The sequence below is a fragment of the Sciurus vulgaris genome (genome assembly GCF_902686455.1).
Source record: "Sciurus vulgaris genome assembly, chromosome: 5".
In the NCBI taxonomy this organism is placed as follows: domain Eukaryota; kingdom Metazoa; phylum Chordata; class Mammalia; order Rodentia; family Sciuridae; genus Sciurus; species Sciurus vulgaris.
The window spans coordinates 65207731-65227551 of NC_136465.1; the positions used below are offsets into that span (position 1 = coordinate 65207731).

At 39.9% G+C, this 19821-nt stretch overlaps 1 protein-coding gene across 1 annotated transcript in view; it reads left to right on the top strand.

The window, feature by feature from the left end:
• MICAL3 (microtubule associated monooxygenase, calponin and LIM domain containing 3) overlaps positions 1-19821 on the top strand; it is a 203148-nt gene that overhangs the window by 62820 nt on the left and 120507 nt on the right.

Genomic DNA, 19821 nt, shown 5'->3' on the forward strand with positions numbered 1-19821 from the left:
AAAGAGGGGAAGACAGACTATAAGTAACATGTGTATCAGGTTGTAGTAAATGCTTTGGAGAGAACCAGGGAAAGAGGGTAAGAAGTGGTTTTGTTATTTGGAGTTGGTCCACAAGAAGGGTGGGGTTTGCAGTTTGTGTGATGCTAGGGATTGAACCTAGGACTAAGCACACATTCTATCACTAAACAACACTCCCCCTGCCTGGGATAAGAAGTTTCTTCTTTAATTTTTTTTTTTTTTTTTTTTTTTTTTTTTTTGACTCCCTTTGGGAAGGGGGTTTACTGGCCATTGAACCTAAGGGCACTCTACCACTGAGCTGCATCTTGAGCCTTTTTTATTTTTTGTTTTGAGACACGGTCTGGCAAAGTTGCTAAGACTGACCTGGAACTTGCAGTCTTCCTACCTCAGTATCCTGAGTAGCTGGAATTACACTCTAGGGTTACTGCACCCAGCTTTAAGCCTTCTTTTTTTTTTTTTTTTTTTTTTATTGTAAGCAAATGGGATACATGTTTTTTCTCTGTTTGTACATGGCGTAAAGGCATACCATTTGTGTAATCATAAATTTACATAGGGTAATGTTGTTTGATTCATTCTGTTATTTTTCCCTTCCCCCCATCCCTCCCACCCCTCTTTTCCCTCTATACAGTCCTTCCTTCCTCCATTCTTGCCCTCGTCCCTAACCCTAACTCTAACCCTAACACTAACCCTTCCCTCCCTCCTTTATGTGTCCTCATCCACTTATTAGCGATATCATTCGACCTTTGGTGTTTTGAGATTGGCTTATCTCACTTAGCATGATATTCTCCAATTTCATCCATTGCCTGCAAATGCCATAATTTTATCATTCTTTATGGCTGAGTAATATTCCATTGTGTATATATATATATATATATATATACCACAGTTTCTTTATCCATTCATCAATTGAAGGACATCTAGGTTGGTTCCACAATCTGGCTATTGTGAATTGAGCAACTATGAACATTGATGTGGCTGTATCCCTGTAGTATGCTGATTTTAAGTCCTTTGGGTATAGGCCAAGGAGTGGGATAGCTGGGTCAAATGGTGGTTCCATTCCAAGTTTTCTAAGGAATCTCCACACTGCTTTCCAGAGTGGCTGCATTAATTTGCAGCCCCACCAGCAATGTATGAGTGTACCTTTCTCCCCACATCCTCGCCAACACCTGTTGTTGCTTGTATTCTTGATAATCGCCATTCTAATTGGGGTGAAATGGAATCGTAGGGTGGTTTTGATTTGCATTTCTCTTATTACTAGAGATGTTGAACATTTTTCCATATGTTTGTTGATTGCTTGTACATCTTCTTCTGTGAAGTATCTATTCATTTCCTTAGCCCATTTGTCGATTGGATTATTTGCATTCTTGGTATAGAGTATTTTGAGTTCTTTATAGATTCTGGAGATTAGTGCTCTATCTGAAGTATGATTGGCAAAGATTTTCTCCCACTCTGTAGGCTCTTTCTTCGCACTGATGATAGTTTCCTTTGCTGAGAGAAAGCTTTTTAGTTTGAATCTATCCCAGTTATTGATTCTTGCTTTTATTTCTTGTGCTATGGAAGTCCTGTTGAGGAAGTCTGATCCTAAGCCGACGTGTTGAAGATCTGGATCTACTTTTTCTTCTATAATTTGCAGGGTCTCTGGTCTGATTCTGAGGTCCTTAATCCACTTTGAGTTTAGTTTTGTGCAGGGTGAGAGATATGGGTTTAGTTTCATTCTATTGCATATGGATTTCCAATTCTCCCAGCACCATTTGTTGAAGAGGGTATCTTTTCTCCATTGCATATTTTTGGCACCTTTGTCTAGTATGAGAAAATTGTATTTATTTGGGTTTGTGTCCGTGTCCTCTATTCTGTACCATTGATCTACCTGTCTATTTTGGTACCAATACCATGCCGTTTTTGTTACTATTGCTTTGTAGTAGAGTTGAAGATCTGGTATTGCGATACCCCCTGCTTCACTCTTTCTGCTAAGGATTGCTTTAGCTATTCTGGGTTTCTTATTCTTCCAGATGAATTTCATAATTGCTTGCTCTATTTCTGTAAGGTACGTCATTGGGATTTTAATTGGAATTGCATTGAATTTGTATAGCACTTTAGGTAGTATGGCCATTTTGACAATATTAATTTTTCCTATCCAAGAACATGGAAGATCTTTCCATCTTCTAAGGTGTTCTTTAATTTCTTTCTTTAGTGTTCTGTAGTTCTCATTGTAGAGGTCTTTCACCTCTTTTGTGAGATTGATTCCCAAGTATTTTATTTTTTTCGAGGCTATTGTGAATGGGGTAGTTTTCCTGATTATTCTTTCCAAAGATTCATCACTTATGTATAAAAATGCATTAGATTTATGTGCATTGATCTTATATCCCGCTACTTTACTGAAATCACTTATGAGTTCTAAAAGTTTTCTGGTGGAATTTCCTCGTTCCTCTAAGTATATAATCATATCATCAGCAAATAGGGATAGTTTGAGTTCTTCTTTTCCTACTCGTATCCCTTTAATTTCTTTGGTCTGTCTAATTGCTCTGGCTAGAGTTTCAAGGATGATATTGAATAGAAGTGGTGAAAGAGGGCATCCCTGCCTTGTTCCAGTTTTTAGGGGGAATGCTTTCAGTTTTTCACCATTTAGAATGATATTAGCCATGGGCTTAGCATAGATGGCCTTTACAATGTTAAGGAATGATCCCACTATCCCTATTTTTTCTAGAGTTTTGAGCATGAAGCGATGCTGTATTTTATTAAATGCTTTTTCTGCATCTATTGAAATAATCATGTGATTCTTGACTTTAAGTCTATTGATATGGTGAATGACATTTATTGATTTCCTGATGTTGAACCAACCTTGCATCCCTGGGATGAAACCAACTTGATCATGGTGCACTATCTTTTTAATATGTTTTTGTATGTGATTTGCTAAAATTTTGTTGAGAATTTTTGCGTCGATGTTCATTAAGGATATTGGTCTGAAATTTTCTTTCCTCGATGTGTCTCTGTCTGGTTTAGGTATCAGTGTGATACTGGCTTCATAGAATGAGTTTGGGAGGGTTCCCTCCTCTTCTATTTTATGGAATACTTTGAGAAGTATTGGAATGAGCTCCACTTTAAAGGTTTTGTAGAACTCGGCTGAGAACCCATCTGCTCCCAGACTTTTCTTTGTTGGTAGGCTTTTGATGACCTCTTCTATTTCAGTACTTGAAATTGGTCTATTTAAATTGTGTATGTCCTCCTCGTTCAGATTAGGCAATTCATATGTCTCTAGAAACCTGTTGATGTCTTTGAAATTTTCTATTTTGTTGGAGTATAGATTTTCAAAATAGCTTCTAATTATGTTTTGTATTTCAATCCTGTCTGTTGTGATATTTCCTTCTTCATTCCGAATTTTAGTGATTTGGATTTTCTCTCGTCTTCTCTTTGTTAGTGTGGCTAAAGGTTTATCAATTTTGTTTTTTTTTTTTTTTTCAAAGAACCAACTATTTTGTCAATTTTTTGTATTGTTTCTTTTGTTTCGATTTCGTTGATTTCAGCTCTGAGTTTAACTATTTCCTGTCTTCTACTACTTTTGGTGCTGGTCTGTTCTTCTTTTTCTAGGGCTTTGAGCTGTAGTGTTAGGTTGTTTATTTGTTGAGTTTTACTTCTTTCATTAAATGCGCTCCATGAAATAAATTTCCCTCTAAGTACTGCTTTCATAGTGTCCCAGAGATTTTGATATGATGTTTCTTTGTTCTCATTTACCTTGAAGAATTTTTTAATTTCCTTCCTAATATCTTCTGTTATCCATTCATCATATAATAGCATATTGTTTAATCTCCAGGTGTTGGAATAGTTTGTTTTTTACTTTTTCATTTATTTCTACCTTCAATCCATTATGATCTGATAGAATACAAGGTAGTGTCTCTATCCTCTTGTATTTGCTGACATTAGCTTTGTGGCATAATATATGGTCTATTTTAGAGAAGGATCCATGTGCTGCTGAGAAGAAAGTATATTCGCTCTTGGTTGGATGGTATATTCTATAAATGTCCGTTAAGTCTAAATTATTGATTGTGTTATTGAGATCTATGGTTTCTTTGTTCAATTTTTGTTTGGAGGATCTGTCCAGTGGTGAGAGAGGTGTGTTAAAATCACCTAGTATTATTGTGTTATGGTCTATTTGGTTTCTGAAATTGAGAAGAATTTGTTTGACATACATGGATGAGCCACTGTTTGGGGCATAGATGTTTATGATTGTTATATCTTGCTGATTTATGCTTCCCTTAAGCAGTATGAAATGTCCTTCTTTATCCCTTCTGACTAACTTTGGCTTGAAGTCCACACTATCTGAAATGAGGATGGATACTGCAGCTTTTTTGCTGAGTCCATGTGCATGGTATGTTTTTCCCCATCCTTTCACCTTTAGTCTATGCGTATCTTTTTCTATGAGGTGAGTCTCTTGCAGGCAACATATTGTTTGATCTTTCTTTTTAATCCAATCTGCCAGTCTATGTCTTTTGATTGATGAATTCCGGCCATTAACATTCAGGGTTATTACTGAGATATGGTTTGGTTTCCCGGTCATTTGGTTCATTTTTTAAATTTTATTTATTTATTTATTTATTTATTTGACACGACTTGGTTCTCCTTTATTTGACAATTCCTTTAGGATAATTCCTCCCTTTGCTGATTTGCTTCTTTGTTTTTCATCTCTTCCTCATGGAATATTTTGCTGAGAATGTTCTGTAATGCTGGCTTTCTTTTTGTAAATTCTTTTAGCTTTTGTTTATCATGGAAGGATTTTATTTCATCGTCAAATTTGAAGATAAGTTTTGCTGGGTATAAGATTCTTGGTTGGCATCCATTTTCTTTCAGGGCTTGAAAAATGTTGTTCCAGGCCCTTCTAGCTTTTAGGGTCTGGATGGAAAAATCTGCTGATATCCGTATTGGTTTTCCCCTGAATGTAATTTGGTTCTTTTCTCTCACAGCCTTTAAAATTCTGTCTTTATTTTGTATGTTAGGTATTTTCATTATAATGTGCGTTGGTGTGGGTCTGTTGTAATTTTGTGTATTTGGAGTCCTATAAGCCTCTTGAACTTGATTTTCCATTTCATTTGGGAAATTTTCTGATATTATGTTGTTGAATAGATTGTTCGTTCCTTTGGTTTGTTTCTCTAAGCCTTCCTCAATCCCGGTAATTCTTAAATTTGGCCTTTTCATGATATCCCATAGTTCTTGGAGATTCTGTTCATGATTTCTTACCATCTTCTCTGTTTGTTCAACTTTGTTTTCAAGGTTAAACATTTTGTCTTCAATGTCTGAGGTTCTGTCTTCCAGGTGTTCTATCCTATTAGATATGCTTTCTATAGATTTATTAATTTGGTTTATTGTTTCCTGCATTTCAAGGATTTCTGTTTTTTTTTTTTCAATATCTCTAACTCTTTATTGAAATGATCTTTTGTTTCCTGTATTTGCTCTTTTAACTGTCGATTGGTGCGATCATTCAGTGCCTTCATTTGCTCTTTCATCTCATCGTTTGCTTCCCTGATCATTTTAATTATGTACATTCTGAACTCCTTTTCTGTCATTTCTTCTGCCATGCTGTCATTGGGTTTTATTGATGTAACATCTAGATTTGTTTGGGACATATTCTTCCCTTGTTTTCTCATGTTGTTCAGGTATCAGTGGACTGCTGAGATATTGCAGATTTCCTCTAGTGACTTATAATGTCCCTGAAGATTTCTAGTATATCCCCTCTTAGCCTTCAGTAGGCTGAAGTCTTGGAGGAAGTTGATAATGCGGTGCTGCACAAGGAAGCTGCCTCTCTAGGGGTGGTGGCCTTCAGGTGGGGTATATTCCCTGCTAGTGGGCAGAGGTGTCTCCACTTGTTGACCAGTGGTCATCCAAAGGGTACCTAGGCTGCGGGCTGAGTTAAGGCCTGTTTGGGCCTGTGTCTCTGGTTTTACCTTCCTTGTGGGAAAACCTCACCCGGCAGGGAAGACTCACCTGGTGGGGAGGTCTCGCTGGTCGGTTCCCCTCCTAGAGGTTCCCCTCAATCTACAACTACTGCCTGGCCTGGGCTGCCTTCCTGTGCAACGTTTCCAGGGGCCCGGCCCTACCTCCTGGGCCTGGGAGCCTCACCCTTCGCAGATGAGTCTCCTTAGGCTGCCTCTCCTCAGAGAATCTGCCTGCAGTCCTGGAACCTTTGCTCCGCCCCTATGTATGTCTCTGTGTGGCTCTTCCATCAAGAAGACTCCTAGGTCTTGGGACCCTGCTCTGCACCTAATCGCCTGGCTATGCGGCCCCTCCTCTGAGCAGCCACCTGGAGCCCCGTACAATTGCTCCGAATCCCAGAGACCCGCTGCTCGCCTCTTCCTCCAGACAGCCGCCCGGTGTTCCGGTGTGGTCAGTAGGAGTCCAAGCAACTCACTGCGAGCCTCCTCCTCCCACCAACCGCCTGTAGCCCTGGGCAGTCACTCCAAGTCACCCGCCCCATTCCTCCTCCTCCTCCAGGTAGCGCCCTGGGTGTTCAGGAGCCGTCACTGTGAGTCACTCTGAGTCGCTCTGAGTCCACCTTACCTGCTGCACGCCTCCTCCGGGCAGCCGCCCGGAGCTCTAGTGCGGCCACTGGAGACCAAGCAACCCACCGCACTCCTCCTCCAGGCAGCCCCCCGGTGTTCAGGAGCGTCGCTTTAAGTCCAAACAACTCACCACTTGCCTCCTCCTCTGAGCAGCCGCCTGGAGCTCCAGCGCGAGTCCAAGCGACCCACTGCACTCCTCCTCCTCCTCCTCCTCCTCCTCCTCCTCGGGGCAGGTCCCGGTGTTCAGGAAAGGTCGCTTTGAGTCCGAAGCTCACCACGCAGCTCCTCCGGCAACCGCCCGTAGCTCTGGTATAGTCACTCCGAATCTAAGCGGCCGTGCTCCTCCTCCTCCTCCTCCTCAGGGCAGGCCTTTTTGTTCAGGAACGGTGGCTCCGAGTCCAAACAGCTCGCCAAGCAGCTCCTCCTCTGGCAACCGCCTGTAGCTCTGGCGCAGTCGCTCAAAGTCCAAGCACCTCGCCGCACTGCTCCTCCTCCTCTTCCTCCGCGCAGGCCCCGGTGTTCAGGAGTGGTTGCTCTGAGTCCAAACAGCTCTCCTCGCAGCCCCTCCTCTGGGCAGCCGCCGGGAGCCCCAGTGGTTGCTCGGAGTCCCAGCGCTGTGCTGAGCGGCCTCCTCTACAATTCTCCCAGTTGTCTGAGTTCACTGCTCCAGCAGGGGGAGGGGTGTCTCGCCGGGAAGCTCTACTTCACAAAGTTCCCTGCGTTCCGGGACTACCGCCCCATCCGGGACGCCTCCCCAACAGGAGAGACTCACCCGGGGGCTTTGAGTTGGTCCCAAGTCTCTCAGTTTCTCCTCTTTTGAATCCTGAGTCCTGGAGCAACATGAAATGCAGCCACCCTCTAGTCTGCCATCTTGAAACCTAAGCCTTCTTTTTAACCTTTCCTTTGGCAGCAAGAAGTGTGCTGGAGGCAAGGATTGGGGAAACAATAGAAAGAGGTGAGAGAGGAAGGTGTTGAGGGTGCAGATTCCCTGGGGTCTTTTTTTATAGGATCCATAAGTTCAAAACTGTCTTCATAATAATACTAAGATGGTGTTATTTAGAGGCTGCATGATGTGTGATGTTGCAACAGTTGAAATGCAGAAACAGGAGAACCCAACTGTCCTCTTAAACCATATAATAGAAAGATTTGCAAAAATGTGAACCAGCATTACTCTCCTAAGTTTCTATTTTGGAAAATAATTGGTGGTTTTTTTTTTTTTGCCCCATAAAATATGTGAATAATGTTAATATGTGATAGTTAAATATTTTAAGGTGAATTAATAAATACTGAAACTTTTTCTCAGTTTTAAGGTTACATATAGTAAATGTTGAATATTCTTTGGGTCCTCAATAGTTTTTAAGTATACAAAGGAGTCTGAGAGGGAAAAGTTTGTGAAACCCTTCTTATAGGGCCTTTAGCCATAGTAGAAGTGTTACTTTTATACTGAGATGGGAAGTCCTGAATGAATCACAGAAGAGTTCTGGAGAGTAAGTGTCTTAAAGGTTGAGCATAGAAGAGGTCAGCTGTGACTCAAGCTGTGGACAGATTAAGGGAAACGATTGACCACTGAATTCGACAATGTGGGAAATCATTCAGGACTTGATAGGTAGAATAGTAAAAACAAGGTCTAATGGTTGTGAGTTCAAAAGAGAGTGGGAGAAAAAGGGTGTTCAAGTTATTAAGGTAGATGATAGTACTTGAAAGGTATAGGAATGGTTTTGTTGAAGGAAAGGATTGATGCAGGAGAGAGGGATCAGTGGAGGAAACACTATGGTTAAATGAGGGAGGAGTGGGGTCAGGTACACAGGTAAAAAGGATAGCTTCAGGTAGATGTGAGGATCGTTGTCTGTTCATTGTCATAGGAGGAAGGCAGATGAGATAGGCGTAGCCATGGATTAATGATAATGATTAATGATTATTGAGGAAGAATGCTTAGAAGGTGAGGAACTTGAGATCATTCAAAAGAATGGCTGAAGGAACTGAGGGAATTGTGTAGAGAGCAAATATTTGGAAGACCTGTTATTTGAAAGAGGAACTAATTTTGTTCTGGATACCTTCAAGAGGTAAATTTTTGATCACCGGGTGAAAATCTACTAGCAGATGATTTTGGTATTTACATAGAAATTGAATCTTTGAGACATTTCAAGCTGCTCAAAGATGGCAAAAATTAACTTTATAAGGCAGCCTGTCACAACTATCTGCATAACCTGGAAGGTTGGAAGAGTCAGCATAGGAAGACTGATAAAGTATCTTTCACATGCTATTTATCTTTGACCATGATGTTTTGTATGATTCCTTGGCAGTGATAATAGACAAACTAGACAACTGAAAGAAATCCCCACATCTATTCCAGTTTAACACCAGTTGAATGTTAGGAAAGCATTTTAAAGCCTGAGAGAGAGAGGTAATTATGACACGGTGAGATACCTTTAGGGGACCCATCGCAGAGTACCTTTATGGGGCCTTGCATTTTTTGCCGAGGGCTCTATAGTAGTCTTTATGGGGTATTTATGTTGCTGAAAGCTCGGCCCTTGTCCCCAGTGCCAATCTAATAACAGGACATGGTTTTGAGGAAAAGAAAAAAGAAGTTTTATTGCTTTACTAGCAAAGGAGAAACAGGGGACTCCTGTCCCAACAACTGTGATTCTGCCCATCAGCAGGAACAGGGGGCTTTTAAAGAGATGACTCCAAGAGTATATTCCATGTATTTTTTGTTGGAGTTGTAATTCATGTTAATCCGGGAGATAGTCATTTCTGAGACCTTCTGCTACCATTCCCAAAGTCTAGGTTACTTCATTCCTATGGTGGTGTGTACTCAGGGACAGATAACTCTGCCTAGGATGGGAAAGAAGGTAATCCTGTTTCCCCTGAGATTAGGGAGGGGGAAAGATTAGGGAGAAGCAGGGAGAAAGGAAAAGAAAGAAACATGTCCATTTTAAAAATCACTTGCAGTGGCAGAGCAGCAAGTGTTTATATTCAAAGCATAAAACTGTTACATTTATATCTCTTTGGACTGCTGGAACCTTCCTGTTCTGGGAGCACTTATGCTTCAGAGGTCCTCAAGTTCTCCCTGCACAGCCTTCCTGCCAACTAGCCTGCTTCCAGAGTGTGCCCAAGTGTAACTGACTTGGCAGCCCTTCATTCAGCAGAACTTTCTTGAGCACCTGCCATGTACCTAAAACCGGGTACACAGTGCTGAGCGAGATTTGGGCCTTGCAGAGAAGAGCCATTAGGATTCTCCTTTGGTTGTGTTTCACCACATCCTCAGTGAGGCTTTCTCCATCAAAACTGGTCATCCAGTCCCTACTGTGTTATGTTTTGCACCCTTCTGTCCCCCATCTGGATCCTAGTAAGGCTTTCAGGTTAGTGGGGCACAAAGGTGCTGATCTTTTAGTCTCACCATAACTCAGTTCTGTATATTTGACAGTAGGTAGGTTCACCTCCTATATGTTAGATGATTAGAAAATGCCTTATAATTGCTGGGTTCAGTGGCTCAAGCCTGTAAGATAGGAGGATCACAAGTTCAAGGCCAGCCTCGCAATTGTGAAACCCTCAGCAAGTTAGTGAAACCCTCTCTCAAAATAAAAAATTAAAAAAGGACTGGGAATATAGCTCAGTGGTAAAGTGGCCTGAGTTAAATCCTCGGTAAAAAAGAAAAAGAAAGAAAGAAAAGGCTTTATAATTGATTCCTTAAAGGTGTCACTGATGGCTGGGGTACTAGAGCCTGCTGAAGAATGCAGACTGATAAAGCCTGTGTTATTACTATTTTAGTTGATTAGCCTTTCAGCAATCAACAGAAAAAAATCCTGTGAAACCAGACTGTTCTATCTTCCATTTGTGACAGGGTTCCATTTCAAAGGAACAGATGCAGTGATAAATTGCGAGAAGAAAAGGAATTATGTATTGCACAACTGTGTGGCACATCTCAATACCTGCAGGGATTTTGCTCTCAGGCAGAGGCTGAGTGATTCCATGGGCTTGTATTGTGATGGACTTCATTTCTCAAGCTGCATTCTTTTTTTTTTAATCACATTTTTAAAATTTTAATTATGTATGACCATAGAATGCATTTTGAATACATCATACATAAATGGAATATAATTTCTCATTCTTCTGGTTGTATATGATGTAGAATCCTACTGGTATAGTCATATATGTACATAGGGTAATAATGGCTGATTCATTCTACTATCCTTCCTGTCCCCATCCCCCCTCCCCTCCCTTCACTCCCCTCTACTAATCTAAAGTAACTCTGTTCTTCCCTAGCCTCCCTCCTTGTTGAGAATTAGTATCCAAGTATCAGGGAAAACATCTGGCCTTTGGTTTTTTGGGATTGGCTTATTTTACTTAGCATGATAGTCTCCAGCTCCATCTATTTATTGGCAAATGCCACAATTTCATTCTTTAAGCCTGAGTGATATTCCAGTGTGTGAAGGGCATCTAGGTTGGTTCTATAGTTTAGCTATTGTGAGTTGAGCTGCTATAAATATTGATGTGGCTACATCACTGTAATATGCTGATTTTAAGCCCTTTGGGTATAAATCGAGGAGTGGAATAGCTGGGTCAAATGATGGTTCCATTCCAAGTTTTCTAAGGAATCCCCACCAGCAGTGTATGAATGTACCTTTCCCCGCCTCCTCACCAACATTTATTGTTGCTTGTATTCTTAATAATTGCCATTCTGACTGGAGCGAGATGAAAACTTGAGTAGTTTTGATTTGCATTTCTCTAATTGCTAAAGATGTTGAACACTTTTTCATTTATTTGTTGATCAATTGTATTTCTTCTGTGAAATATCTGTTCAGTTCCTTAGCCCATTTATTGATTGGGTTTTTTGTATTTTGTCTGTTAAGTTTTTTGAGTCCTTTATATATCCTGGAGATTAATGCTCTGAGGGGCATGTGGTAAAGATTTTCTCCCATTTTGTAGGCTCTTTCTTCATGTAATTGATTATTTCCTTTGCTGAGCAGTCAAGCTGTATTCTTAAGCGTTTTTTCATGACTAAGGACTTAAGCTCCAGATTTGGCAGGTATGAACTAAAGCATGGCTATACTACTTCCTTCTTGTTTTGTGACCTTTAAACTTCTTTAAGCTGCAGTTTCCCTTATGCAAAATGGAGGTAATAGATTTACCTCACAGCTTTGGTGAAGATTACATAAAGCATGACTCTGACACCTCGTAACTATCTGTATCATCATCTTGTCATTACTGAGGGAGTTCTTCTATCTGCCTTGTTTTAACATTTAAGTGTGACTGGAACTCATGGCACTGATCTTATTAATCCTTGAACCCCTCCCTCCCCTGCCATTACCATACCTTCTAGAATACATCTAAGGGAGAGGGGAGAGTGATAATGGAACAAAATTGTGGAGTGTTTTTCTTTCCTTCCAAAAACAAATTTGAGATCTATTTCTGTTATATAGAGTAGCCATTTATTTAGACTATCATTTTTTCTTGCTGAGATTTATTTATGAACTATTAGGTAATAACAATGGTTGGGCCTTGCTATGTGTCTGGTACGCCAACCATTTTACATTCATTACTTAATTTCTACAAAACTCTGATTTTTGTGGATTTTTTTTTTTTTTTTTTTTTTTTTTTTTTCATTTTATAGGCAAGGAAGCATAAGACACAGGACCTTAAGTAGGATGATGATGATGATGTTGTGGTGGTGGTGGTGGTGATACTGAGGATTGAACCCAGGTCCTTACAGATGCTGTACAAGTAAGTGCTGTATCACTGAGCACAGCCCAACCTTTTTTATTTCACTTTCAGACAGGATCTCACTAAGTTGCCCAGGCTGGCCCCAAACTTGTGATCCTCCTACTTCAGCCTGCATAGTAGCTAGGATTGTAAGCATGTGCCACTGTTCTTTCTGATTTTTGTGTGTGTGTGTGTGTGTGTGTGTATGTGTGTGTGTGTTATTTGGGGCAGGCCTTGGCATTAGCATTAGTGACTACGTTTATTGGATGCATGATTTGGACAGTTTAATGTGTGTTTGGGCAGCAGAACCACAATACAGAGTTCAATTTGTTTCTGACTCACTTCATTGCTCAGTTGTGTAGGTGTTCTTAACTTGTTTTTCATGAAGAAATAGGTTGTTGGCAAAGAGTAGAATTAAAAAGTTAGAAAAAGCATAGCATATGGGTTAGGGCCATGCTACTGTATTTCAGAATTAGATACTTGGAAGAGAATCCAGAGATCATATGATGCAGGTTATTCCTGGACACCTTTAGAAAGGATCAGTTCACAGCCCAGGATGAGGTGGAGTGATTCATCATAAAGTGCCACATTCTTGCTAGTTGAACGTCACAGAATATCACAGACTTTCCAGGTGACTCTTGATTTCTTAGGTACCACTTTTTGGTAGCACATGAGAAAGCTTCTCTGCAACATCTGTTCTCTCCCACTTTCCCCAGTCACACAGGCTCCTGCTAATGTTTTTCCACAGGACTGGCCCTTCAAGGATCAGCAGACTCTATCTTTTCCTCACTGATTCAGTAGAAACATAGTGTAGTTGTTACAGGTCAGGCTATAACCTCAAAGACCTGGTCCCTTCCCCAAGAAATCTTACAATTAGTGGAGAAGAGAAACATTTAAATAATGTCTTGTAGATGGGCAGGTGTAGATGAAGACTACTATTGTATTAATAAAGAGCTGATCCATTGAGAGAAGGAAGGAACTCAGAATGGGGGTGGGGTGAGGATTGTTTCCATGCTGTGTAAATATCATGAAAAAGTAAAGATCTGAAGATGTAATATATACAGAAACAAAAACGTAAAAGGTTAAACACTTAACAGCTAGAAGTAGAAGGAAATGACCTCCTTAATAAAAGCTGTATATGAAAAACCCATGGCAAATATCATACTCAATAGTAAAGACTGAAAGCTTTTCCTCTTAAAATCAGGAACAAGGCAAGAATGCCCACTTTATCCACTTCTGTTTAACATGCCAAATGACTCTGGAAGTTTAGCCAGAGCCATTTGGAAAGAAAAAGTAACTACACTGAGAAAAAAAAAAAGTGAGCCAGGCATAGTGGCTTACACCTGTAATCTGAGATCCTCAGGAATTTGAGGCAGAAAGATTGCAAGCTACTTATCAAGACCCTGTCACAAAATTTAAAAATTGAAAAAGGACTGGGGATATAGCATATAGCTCAGTGGTAGAGCATCCTGTGTTCAATCCCCAGTACTGGTATTGGGGGAGGAAGAAAAGGAAAAAAGTGAGATTATATGGACTCTGAGAAAACCCTAGAGATTCCACCCAGAAAATCCATTAGAGTTAATACAGGAATTCAGCAAAATTAAGATGTAGTAAGTATTTTTATACATTAGCAGTGAATAATCTGAAAAGGAATTTATAATAGCATTTATAAAATAGCATCATTTAGAAAGAATAAAATACTTGGGAATTAATCAAGAAGGTGAAAGACTTTTACAATGAGACTAAAATATTACTAAAAGAAATTAAATTTAAATAAATGAGAACACATTCCATGTTCTCAGATTAGGAGACTTTGTTTGGTTAATGTCAGTATTAGCCAAAATAATATACAGAGTCAGTGCAACACCTGTTTAAATCCCAGTTCTTAGAGGGATTTGTTGTTGGTTTTGTTCTTGTTTGGTTTGGTTTGCAGAAATAGAAAAACCCATCCTCAAATTTATAGGGAATCTCAAAGTACCCCAAATAGCAAAAACAATCTTTAAAAAAGGAGGACAAAACTAGAGGGCCCATGTTTCCTGGTTTTAAAATTTACTACAAGGATATAGTAATCCAAAGTGTAGTACTGGTTTAAAGACAGACGTATAAGATAAATGGAATAAATAGAGAGCCCCCAACTATACTCTTGCATGTATGGTCAAATGATTTTTGATAGGGGTGCCAAGAAAGGCTGTCTTTTTAAACAAATGGTACTGGGAAAACTGGATATCCACATGCAAAAGAATGAATTTGGACTTTTATTTAATACCATTCACAAAAATCAATGCAAAATGGACCAGAGACCTAAATGTAAAGCCTAAAACACATAGGACAAAATTTCACAACACTGAATTTGGCAGTGATTTTTAAAAATTTTTTTAAATATGACACCAAAGGCATAGGCAACAAAAGAAAAAAACAGGCAAATTAGGTTTCATGAAAGTTTAAAAATAATGTACATCAAAAGACATTGTCAATAGAGTGAAAAGGCAACCCACAGAATGAGAGAGAGTGGTTGAAAATCATATATCTGATAAGGGATTAATACCCAGAATATAGAGAACTCCTAAAACTTAACAAGAACAAAAATAACCCAATTGAAGAATGAACATTTTTCAAATGACATTTGAATAGACATTTTTCAAAAAAAGTTGTACAATTGGCCAGTAAGTACATGATCACTAGGGAAATGCAAATCAAAAGTGCAGTGAGATGCTACCTCAAACGTGTTAGGGTGACTACTATCAAAACTAAAGGTTGGGGTTGTAGTTCAGTGGTAGCATGTTTGCCTATCAAGTGTGAAGCACTGGGTTCAATCCTCAGCACCAAATAAAAATAAATTTAAAAATAAAGGTATTGTGTTCATCTACAACTAAGAAAAATTTTTTTAATTAAAAAACTAATTCTAAGAAAAATACAGAAAAATAGTATTGGTGGGTATGTGGAGAAATTAGAACCTTGCACACAAAAGGAGTTAGAGTCAGATGGTGATAATGGTTGCACACCCTTATGGCTGTATTTTATTTATTTATTTATGTTAGTTATACATGGACACAATGCCTTTATTTTATTTATTTATGTGGCGCCGAGGATCAAACCCAGTGCCTCAAGCATATGAGGCAAATGCTCTACCACTGAGCCACAACCTCAGCCCATGATTATATTTAACACTGTTCTGTATACTTAAATTGATTTAAGATGAGCTGGGTTCTGTGTCACATGCTTGAGGTCCCAACTACTTGAGAGATTGAGGCAGGAAGATCACTTGAGCCCAGGAGTTGAAGGCCATTTGACCAACACAGCAAAGTCTGTCTCAAAAGAATAAAATGATTAAGATGGGAATTTATAGTATGTGTTATTTATTTTAAAAATTGGGGGAAAAATTAATGCATGACAAAGACTACTTTCCTTGTATTATTTTGAGTTGCTTCCTGGATACCCAGAGAATCTTATCTGAGGAGCTGTGAGAAATACAGAGCTGAGAAGTAGAGTTAGAGAGGATGAGAAATCCTATTCCTAGACAGTTTTGTGGGGATTTTTTTTGGGGGGGTGGCACTTTACCATTGAGCTATATCCCCTGGCCTTTTTATATTTTGAGACAGAACCTTACTAAGTTGCTGAGGCTGTCCTTGAATCTGTGATTCTCCTGCCTCAGAGTCTTGAGTGTGCACCCAGATAGTCTTTGATTTGGTCAACTTGTTGTCTCTGAAGCCATGACCTCAGTGTCCTCATTCAAATGATAGCAGCCCAGTCACTCATGTTGAAAAAAAATACGTCTAGAACTATTTTTGTGGATTTTCGGATCCTTGTTTTTGTGGCAAAACACTACGGAATCTCAATAATCTGATATGCATTTTTCAACTAAGTTTCCTCCTAACAGCATTCCAAAACAAGCATTCCTATACACCTACGATAATTCCAAAATCTATTTAGACGAGTCACATCTCTCACCTAATGATCTAAGAAAAGGGTCACTTTTTAGGTTTCTTTTTAAGATTTAGAGATTTGCACACTTAGTGGTACAGAAGCACGAGAGAAACTTAAGCCTCACTCTGGTGAGTGATTCTTATTTTGTTGTTTTGTTTCTTTCTTTTTTCTAATTTTAAAGATAATTTTCTTCACTAACCTCCCCAAACAATCACCCACCTATTCTAAGAGCTGCAGATTGAGCATTCTCATAACCACCCATGAGTCAGGGCAACCTTTCATTTTATTGTAAATAGAAACATGAACCTTCATGTTCTTCATAGGCTGTCTGTCTCCCTAGCACTTCCCTGTACTGCCAAGGAATGCACAGATCATCTGAGTCAGCAGTCAGCTGCCACGAGACAAAACATGCAGGGTTATCAACAGGCAGAGATCTCACAGATGCTCCCTCCGGAAACCTGGCATCACTGTTTTTTCCTCTTCCTCCTTCAGGCTCCTCATTTCCCTTATGTCTTTCTTTTCATATCTTGATTTTTCTGTCCTCAGAATTTCAAGTACCTTTCTGCCAGGTTTCTTGGTCTCTAGGTTCCTGTGATTATGAATGTTGATTTTCCCAAGACGCTTGGACAAATAGTACACAGATGGTCAAGGAGAAGTCAAGGGGAGCATGATTTGGTTTTGACATTCAGGAATGAGGGAAATGGGTTGGTTACAGGAATGGCTCTTCTACCATTCTGCCCAGCTATTCAGAGTGAGTCAGAATGCCAGGTAAGTCCTCTTGCTAATGAGACAGTCCCAGTACATCAGAACCACAGAATAATGCTGTGATACTCTAGATTTGTCTTCCTGCTGCAGTCATCTGGCTCACAAAGGAGGAAAAGTAAGGCGGCCCAAGGGACTCAATCTCGTGTAGTCTTACCTTGAATGCCTGTTGCATTGTTCCAGGAACTAGTCTGCTTCTCTTTATCTGTTGTCATTAGTCCCTGCAGGTCAAGATCCTTTAGCCTGGGTACCTAATACGTTTCACTCTGCAGTTGAAACATGTTAATTTGAAGGTGCGTTACAGGTTTACAGCTACAAAGGATTGGGACTGATTATTAATGAGGGTGTTCATCTGCTGTGGAATTTGATTTGGGTCTTCTATGTGGTGGTTAGTGGCTCTTTGGAAGTGAATATTTATTTCAGAATGGGCTACAACCAGCCAACAAGATAGTAGTCCATGCAGCACAAATGCCCTAGACACTCTTGAGGGGGAGGTATGAGAACAAAGCAGGTGTTATGACAGGGAAAAGGATTTTACAAATATCTGGTGTAGGGTTTTTAATGTGTTAGATTCAACAAGAAAGTAATGGTGTTCTCAGTCCTCCAAGTTTTGGCAGCATCTGTTAAGGAACAAAGAAAAATGTTCTTCCTTGACACAGGTATATCAGACACAGTGGGTTCAAAGTTTGCAAACATCTGTCTGTGACTGGTGAAGTCAAGGTTGATTGTGAACATAGGTAGGATATGTAGGTTCAGGACAACACAATGGGGTCTGCTCACCATAAAACAAGTAAAATTGCAGATTCCCTACTTAGAGGGCAAGAGGCAGAGGGCCCCCAATGCAGCGCATACTATCTGAGATCTTTGTTTCCATTTATTACCTGTTGTACTCTTTCTTCTGCCTCTGCATAAGCACATCTGTTTTTATCCACCCCTACTAGCTGTCTTTTTATTATCTGCCATTTTAAAGATAAATCTTGACTTGTAAGAAAAAAATGGACTCTTCTTAGGAAGTTTAAAATATTTTTCTTGCTACTACCTAAATCAGAACCTTTATATAGGGGAAACTGAAGGTTAGTTTCCATTAATCTTCTTTATTTATTTATTTATTTATTTATTTATTTGAGTATCTATTTATTGTGGTGTTGGGAATGGAATCCAGGGCCTCACACATGCTGGGCAAACACTCATCCACTGAGCTACTCCCTAGCCCCCTAATTCCATTTCTTGCTGAACACTTGCTCACATGGATATTAGGACAAGCAGTAGGTATAGTTCCTAACATCCAGAGCTAGGAGAGCCTGTTGAGTAAGTAACATTTTTTGAGGTGAGAAGCCAAAGCAGTATGTTTCAGGTGATGAATTAATCACCTTCCACCCATCCTCCACAGTAGCAGAGAAGTATTGAGACACAGAAAGCATGAAGGGGAAAGACAGTTCTCTCTCATAAAACTTAAGATACATTTCCAGGTGATTTGGTTTAATCATATAATATCATGGTGTGGTATGGAGAAAAACGGCATTATTTCTCCTTCATGATGGGACTCTGTTGCTCAGTGACTTTCCCAAACTAAGAGCTTCACGACAGAACCTTGTGAAACTTGGCACCAGTTCCCTGAGAATTGGTTATCTTAGCACCTGCAGCTTGTTGGCTCCCCCTACCCTTACATTGGATCAGTAAATAGCAGGCCACTTCTTCCTTCCATTACCCTTCTTGCTTCTGTTCCCCTCCTGAGCCTAGCACATCAATAACACCCTTCATATCCTCCTATCCCCAAGAGTAAATCCTCCAAAGTTCCAACCCAGTCATGTTTGTAATTCTAGTGATAAATCGGGGATGTGCTTGTGATGTACCTTCTAACTGGAGCATCAGGAACAAGTACTGTGACCAGGAGGATTTCTTCAACACAAGACTCAGAGAACTTCAGAATTGGGAGAGAGTTATAGAGGTCATCAATCATTCCTTCTTGTGTTCACAACAAAAAATTGAAGTTTTATGAGGCAAAGTGACTTCCGGGATCCTGCAGTCTGTGCAGGCACATGTGGCTCAGGATGGTGCCTTTCAGTCACACCCTATCCTAAATCTCCATTCTTCACATGGCTTAGATTGGCCCTTTGCCACCTACCTCCAAATAATGGTTGTAATAGTGATGAAAAATAAAATGTATAAAGATGATGAGACAGATACCAGAGAGAAAGTGCATGAAGAAACACATGAGGTGCTATCTTCAGCCTGTAAGCCTCTTTACAGTGGACACATCAAATGATAAATGTGTTCATATTTTTGATAAGTGGAAGGTATTGATGGCATAATTGTTATTGTTAAATATGATTATGAGCAAAATGGGATGGCTCTAAAATCTCCCCATCCTGCAATTCCCGCTGATATTACATCTGGACTTCCTGCTTCTTAAACTTCTGTGACACTGCCCTTTCTGTGTTGTGTTTCTCATAATCTTTTCTAGTGGGGTCAGCTTTCTGCCAGTCTCTTGCAGGTTTGTTATTTCCAGAGCACATGTAAAGCCCATGACTTTTCTCAAGTTCCACTACCACTTGTACACTAAGGGCTCCCAAACCTGGTGTGCATCTCTAAGGACTCCCCTGAACTTCACATTCATACTCCACTGCCTAGTAAATGTTTCCCCATAGGCAGCTCAGATGCAACACATTGAAAAGGGAGTTTACTAGCCCATCTTCACAAATGAGTACTTCTATTTTTAATTGATTGGCTTGCTCTCACAGTTTCCCAGTGGCCTAAAAATGGAAAACTGGGAATCATTTTTTTATTCTTTGATCTTTATCCCTCACAGGACTGCCTGTGTTTTAGTTTTCTCACGTACCATACTTCTCCTTACCTGGCTAACACT